This window comes from Miscanthus floridulus, chromosome 15 (genome assembly GCF_019320115.1).
Source record: "Miscanthus floridulus cultivar M001 chromosome 15, ASM1932011v1, whole genome shotgun sequence".
NCBI classification, from domain to species: domain Eukaryota; kingdom Viridiplantae; phylum Streptophyta; class Magnoliopsida; order Poales; family Poaceae; genus Miscanthus; species Miscanthus floridulus.
Window position 1 is genome coordinate 84,993,899 of NC_089594.1, and position 7,486 is coordinate 85,001,384.

Here is a 7,486-nt window from a genome sequence, read left to right on the forward strand (position 1 = left end):
ACACTCCTCTGTCCACACAAACTTGTGATCCTTCTGTAGGAGGCTTGTCATCGGTTTGGCGATCTTCGAGAAATCTGGTATAAAGCGACGGTAATAACCGGCTAGTCCTAAGAAACTTCTAATCTCAGGAACTGTAGTCGGTGCTTTCCAATTCATAACTTCTTGCACCTTACTTGGATCGACTGAAACCCCATTCTCTAACAGAATGTGACCAAGGAAAGGAACTTCCTTCAACCAGAATTCGCATTTGCTAAACTTAGCATACAATTGATGATCCCTAAGTCTGGTCAAGACAGTTCTCAGATGCTCTTCATGATCTTTCTCGTTCTCGGAGTACACCAGAATGTCATCGATGAATACTACCACAAATTTATCCAATTCTGGCATGAAAACTGTATTCATCAAAAACATAAAGTATGCAGGAGCATTTGTCAAGCCAAAAGACATGACAAGATACTCATACAACCCTGTATCTAGGTGGAAAATGCAGTTTTCGGTATATCCTGTGGCCTAATCTTAATCTGATGATAACCAGGATCTCAAATCTATTTTTGAGAACACCTTGGCCTTGGATAATTGGTCAAACTAGAACATCAATATGTGGCAAGGGATACTTATTCTTGATGGTCATAGCGTTGAGTGGCCTGTAATCTACGCACATTCTCAACTGTGCCCTCTTTCTTCTTTTTCACAAATAAAGCGGGACATCCCCATTCAGACTTGCTTGGCCGAATAAACCCCTTTTTTGATAGATCTTCTAATTGCTTCTTCAGCTCAGCTAACTCATCTGGAGGCATCCGATAGGGCCTCCTTGAAATCAGAGCTATTTCCGGGGACTAGCTCAATTCCAAACTCAATCTCCCTATCTGGCGGAAGACCAGGTAGCTCATCCGGGAATACGTCCGGAAATTCACACACTACCGGAATCTGATGAATAGGAATGACTGCCGTAGCACATGTAACACTTATAAGGTCTGTTCTTCGAGGCAATGGTACTTGGAAAGTACCCTCACCTAGTGGATCCTTAAGGGTAAGTACTCGACTTCCAGTATCTATGACTGCTCCCCAATCCTTCATCCAATTCATCCCTATAATGACATCCAAGACTAACCCAGGCATAACTATCAAGTTCACTTCGGAATTTCCTGCTACCTATTCAAGGGTTGCCCCTCGAACCATCCGGTTGGTCAAAACATCAGCCCCTGCTGAACTTATACGGTAACCATAACCCAATTCTGTGCATAGTTGTTCATGTTTCTGTGCAAATGCTTGACTCATAAAAGAATGCGATGATCCAGAATCAAATAGAACAACTACAGGGTTTTCGTTGACAGGAAACTTACCAGCAGTGACGGGCTCTCCCTCTGGAATTTCATCCACTGTCGTACTATGCACTCTAGCATTATAAGTCTGCTGCTTCTTCTTGGGCGGGTATGGACAAAACCTCGAGAAATGGCCAGGGTTGATCACAGTTATAGCAGGGTCCTCTCACTGTCCCGGCAGATCCCACAGCTCCCTTGGAACTGCCTTGTACCGCAGTTGCGGCTAGCTTTGTTGGGCTGTACTACCATCTTGTACGGCTTTTGAGGTCCACGGAAATTCTGACTTCTTGGCTGAGGTGGCCGAAACCTAGCGCCAGGTGCCGATGGGCGATATGGAGGACGACCTCCCATAGGTGCTCTAGCTTGAGACGGCCCACCTTCAAAGGCTCTCTTGCGTGTCTTGGCTGCGGTGCTGGCGTTGTTATTCTTCTCCTGCTTCAGACAGTCGCTGATGAAGTCATTGAATCTAACGCGGTTGTTGGTACCAACATGCTTCATCATTTTTGGATTGAGACCCCTCTTAAAACTGGCTATCCTTTTGGCATCTGTGTCAACCATGTCGAGGAGCATAGCGACACAAGTTGTTGAAGGCATGCAGGTATTGCGTCACGGTTTTGGTGCCCTGGTTCAAAGCCAGAAACTCTCCCAACTTCATTTCGGTCAGCCCGGGTGGAATATAGACTCCACGGAAGGCCTCAGCAAACTCTCTCCAAGAAATCTGAGCATTTGGAGGGAAGGTAGTGCGATGGTGCTTCCACCACATTCCCGCCGGTCCTTGCAATTGAAGTGCAGCATACTCCGTTTTTAGAACCTCCGTCATCCTCAACACACGGAATTTATCTTCCATCGTGTTGATCCATTCCTCAGCATCGAGTGGCTCTGTTGCTTCCTTGAATACTGGTGGCCTGGTGTCCATGAAATCTTTGAAGCTGCTATATTGGTTCACTCCCATGCCACCACCTTGATTGTTACCACGTTGAACGTTGTTGGCGATGGTTCGAAGAAGATCCTCCATGTTCTTCTAGGATTGTTCCGCGTTGCGCTGACTCCCGAGCAGCTGTGCGAGGAACATCTCAGGGGTAAACGGGGGAGGAGGTGGCAAATGTGGTTCATGGGGAGGTTCATTGTTGTTGCCGTGGTTTCCACCACCACCACCAGTCCCCGCACCGTTAGCACCGGGCTCAGCGGCCTCATACGTGGTTCGGCGAGTGTTTGTCATCTGCATATTTCAGCAACAAGTAACGATTGAGTGAAGCTGTAATAATTGCGAGTGAAGGAAAAATTATGCCATACTGAATTTACTGGAGAGAATAAATTCATGCAATAAAACAGAGGCACAACAATCACATCCCAATTAAAACAACAGCACTTAATCGAATTACTTCAACGGCAAACATCGCGTCCATACAATCACATTGCCAGCATACATACACTGGACTTTTTATGCGTTCAGATATCGCATTTGAAAATCAAGTTCCAACCACATGCCAAGTCTCATACGTTCGAAGCAACATACGATAGATTACATGCCAACAAAAGAAATGTCATCGCGACAAGACCTAGATTACTAGCGCAAGGCAACTAGCCTACTCCTCAGGGGCCATCATCGGGATCGGAGACGTCACCATCGCCCCCAGGTGAAACTGCAGGCTCGTCCTGGTTGTCAGTCGTCGATGTCCATGCCAGCGGCGTTTGGTGGAGCATATGGGCCAACCCCATTGTAGAGCGCATGAAACTCCTCGTGCAGGTTGCCGTTGTATTCCTCTAGCTCATCGACCCTCTGCAGCAGAAGGTTTCTTGCGTTCCTAGGCTTCATTCCTTTCCTGAACCAGCTGTCCAATCATGCGGTCTGCATTGTTGTTGGCTTGAGTCAACGTATGCACTCGCTGCATAGCTCTATCACCTCTCTCAACCGCCTGATCTCGCTGTAAGTTCATATCAGCCAACTGCTCCTGCAAGCTAGCTATAGCACGTGCCTGTCTCTTCTTCTGCTTCTTCCCTTTTAACTTATCCTCACTACGCAAGTCAGTCAAAGTCCAGTAGGTACTCTCGAGACCCTCATACGCTCTGATGGCGGCGAACATAGCACTCATTGCCTGGTTGTCGCTAGCCTATCCTTAGCTGGACCTCTGACCAATGCACTTCCTTGAGGCTGAACCCAAATGGCATCACGAGGATCATCCCTAGGAAAAGTACCAGCTAGAGCTGCTGCAAGCTCACTAGGAAATCTGCTCATAATGTCCCTGATGACACGGAAGGCTGCTCCCTCTGCACCCTCAGCTGGAGTGCGACCCTCAAACTCCAAATGCCAACCATCCCAATCTGGAGCATCACTGAGAGCAGAAACCGTGAGCTCCACCACTGCGAGTCCATCCTCCGCTAACTGGCTCTCATTCCAAGAGTACACCGGCTCTTGACCCTCTGGGTACCCCACATCATGGAGCACTCTCCAAAGAAAGGTTGGCATGCCAAACTCGCTCAAGAAGGTGTCCGTGGTGCGGTGCTCCCTCAGGGCCAACGGACTGTCGAGGTGCTCTTCCTTCGGTGGACTTACGGGCGGTCTGCTTCGTGCGGGCCATCTGTAGCAAAAGTTCTTTTATTACTTCGGGGAAACATCTTTTAGGTGGTACAACTTTTATCAAAAGGAGATAATCAATTTATAAGGGGAGGAATGCCTGACATGAATGAAATGCATAAGTAACATGATGTATGTACGTGTCGTACGTTCTCACAAACTTATGAAATAAATAATTTCTAACGATGAATTCGGTGGCATACAACGATCTCTCAATATGTAGCTAATACGTTCTACACGATATCGTTGTTATGTACCTGCAGAAGATTCATTTCAGCCCAATTCCCAATGAATGCATAAAAGCAGTAAAGTTTTATCTACACGCTCTACACGAATCCCCAGATACGTATACAACTGGTAGTAACTACCCGAACCATCGTCCTATTGACGGCATCGCCTCAACAGACGGAAGACCCATACATGAGATACCTTTGTAAAACATGCGTAGAACATGTAATTACTCCAGCATCATATAAGCATTCACCCTAGATCGGCGGTGTATCCGATCATGCTCTCACAACTCACACTTACCGACGTGTAGAGGCAAATGATCCATTCATTACCACTCAAACAAGTGGCACTCATACAATAGCACGCCGTATGAGCGACGAAAGAGAAATATGATGCAAGAACCCCAAGTCAGTACTTAATTAAGCCACCTAAAGTCCTTAACTGGGCATAAAGGATATGATCACTGGCACACTTTATAGTTTTTAAAATCCCGTTTTCCAAATGCCTTTTTGTTTTAAATACACTTGTGAATAGTAACATGCTAAACCATGGCTCTGATACCAGCTATAACAGAACCGACCAATTATACGAAATTAAGTAAGAAAATCATCCGCCAGAGCAGACGATTTAGCAAACTTAAGCCCGTATAACCCGGTAGTCCGTGAAATCACGAAGGATTTCAAACCATCTTCCATTCCAGCCAAGATCGTAATAAGTTTAGCGGTCACCATCACATATTACATAAAAGTTCACAGTCTTAGATACATCAGAGTTTCAACATAGTTATTACAAACTAGTTCGAATAAAAGTAGCGGAAGTCATTGTTCAAACCACACACACAATCACGCGGAGTTTAAATATAGTGCCAGCGAATGATCATCTCCAACAAAAGCATCAGATGAGACTGTAAGGAATGACCATGCCCATGGTCCTAAGCATCACCCATCACAGGATAAAGGCAGTTGATACAGTAGCCGTAATACATCTGCCCATCTGCAACAAGTGGGAATAAAACCCTGAGTACGAGAAAGTACTCAGCTAGACTTACCCGACATAACCGAAAATAAGTGACACCAAGGATTATGAAGGGCTTTATAGTAGGGTAGCTGACTCATTTGCAAAAAGAAGCATTTTTAGCATTTCAAGAACCTTTCGAAAAGCATTATTGCCAAGTTAATTATTATTAACCTGTTGACTAGATTTGCACCTATACTAGAGTAAACATGTGATTAAGCAGATAATGATAACCAATGATCATTAAACAACTTCCATACTGTCATATTCATTATAACTGTCCAAGTGTTCCATAACATTTACTACGATGAAGTAACTCAAGTCAAGTGCTCACTATCCAGGAGCGATGGCGATTCGAATCGATTCCTAACCAGCTGGTGATTTATTCCTTACACAAACCTCACTCACCCTGCTAAAGTGAGATATTGATCACCGAGTCAACTTTCCTAGGAATCTCGAGTTTGCCAGGAACCACATGTACCCGGGGGCCGACCGACTGCACTTTGGTCTTATCATCCCGCCCCCGTGTCCTACCACACCTGCTTCGGCACAGTGCGTTGCGGGCAATCTACTCGGCCTGAAAAATCTCCCAGCTTCGTGGACAGAAGGTACTTTATCCGGCCAGCTAAATGTAAGGCATGCGTTCAACATGACTCGAGGCCCAACAATGGTCGGTCCTTAATCGACACAGACGAAAAGCACTACAGTCCAAAACTCTGCAAGTCTCCGTCTGGTCTCAACTTCATTTAACACTTAGTTATACCATGACTTCATAGTCATCCAAGCAGATCCAGGTAACCACCTATAGCTCGCAGGTGACAGGAAATCACCCGACTTCTACCGGTCTAAGCTAGCTAAGCATTGACTCGACTGCGGATACCCGGGTAACAAGGATATAGTATAACAAAGGTAAACAAGGTATAATGCAGCAACGGTTGCAAACAACTCCTGAACGTAATGCATCAATTAAAGTAAAGCATTTAATTAAATCATTGCAAACCAGGAGAAAAATGCTCCAGGGCTTGCCTCTCTCGAAGGAGCTCGGACGGTGATCGGGGCACTCCGGAAGTTCCTCAACATCCTCCTCGTCGGCTTCTGGCACTTCCTGCGGCTGCACCTCGAACTGCTCCTCGGGCTCCTTAGGTATGACGACTGGGTTCTCGGTTTGCGATCCTGTATGATGCAATGCGCGTAAGTGCTTATGCAAACGGTGCATCGAAGGAGATGAATGCAATGGATATGTTTAAATGCAAGGTAGTCAACATCATCCAAGAAACTATACTACAAGCACATGTCATCTACTGCATTCTCTTCTACTACTAATATGTTAAGTCAACATATCTTATGAAATGCCTCAAAGATACACCAAAGCTATTATTATTAACTAACCTTGTATTAAAGAGGATTATTTTATTTCCTTTTTAATTAGGGCTACAACAGCAATCTCTATTTCTGGTGCTTATAAAAATCTGAGAAAATTACAGTAGCATGGTACTACTCTAAGTAGACTACCATCAGATTTTCATGATATTTAAATGAGTGGATTAGCCTACACAAAAATCACAAACTATGGCATGGTTTTGTACATAAAAATACTTTGAACTGTGAAAAGTGTCAAACAACAGAATTAATATTTTTCCTAGGTTCTTCATAGCATACAATGACTGTACAAAAATTATCACATGCATGTTTTATACAAAGTTTGCTCTCTAGCAAAAATAACAAAAATTAGCCATTAAAGGTACTTGAACTACACCTCCAAAGTTTTCCACAGCACATGCATGAAACATATTTTTCTAGGAAGTACATGACATAAGAAGATTAACAAACTTGGAATCATATTTTTCTGAAGACTATAGATTTTTCTACATATTTTTCAAGTTATCAGCAATATACATGATTAAATAAAATCCTACAGAAAAGTATCCCAAAACATACATGCAATAACTTTCCCAAGTAGATATGATGATAAGGAACCTAGCAAAAATTTGTTTCAACAAATTTGGAGTAAATTTGAGTACCCAAACATTTTTCAAACCATTTCAAATTTCAAATAATAAAGAATAAATGGAAATCAAATCACTTAAAAGTTACTGGGCCAGCCCGTTGGAAATCAGCTGGCCCACGGCCGTTTTTGGCCTGCGCGGCACGAGCGCGAGGGATGGGAGGACGGCCCAGCAGGGCGTCAGCCCACTACCGCTCGGCCTGGCTGGCCCGGCTGAGGCAGAGGCCTCGCCGGTGTGCGCGTTGGCACGGCGGCGCGGCTCGGCCACGAGGCCGGCGGCCATCTCCGGCCATGGCAGGGCAAGCTGGTGAGCGCACGGGATGTGCGAGGAGACGGCGA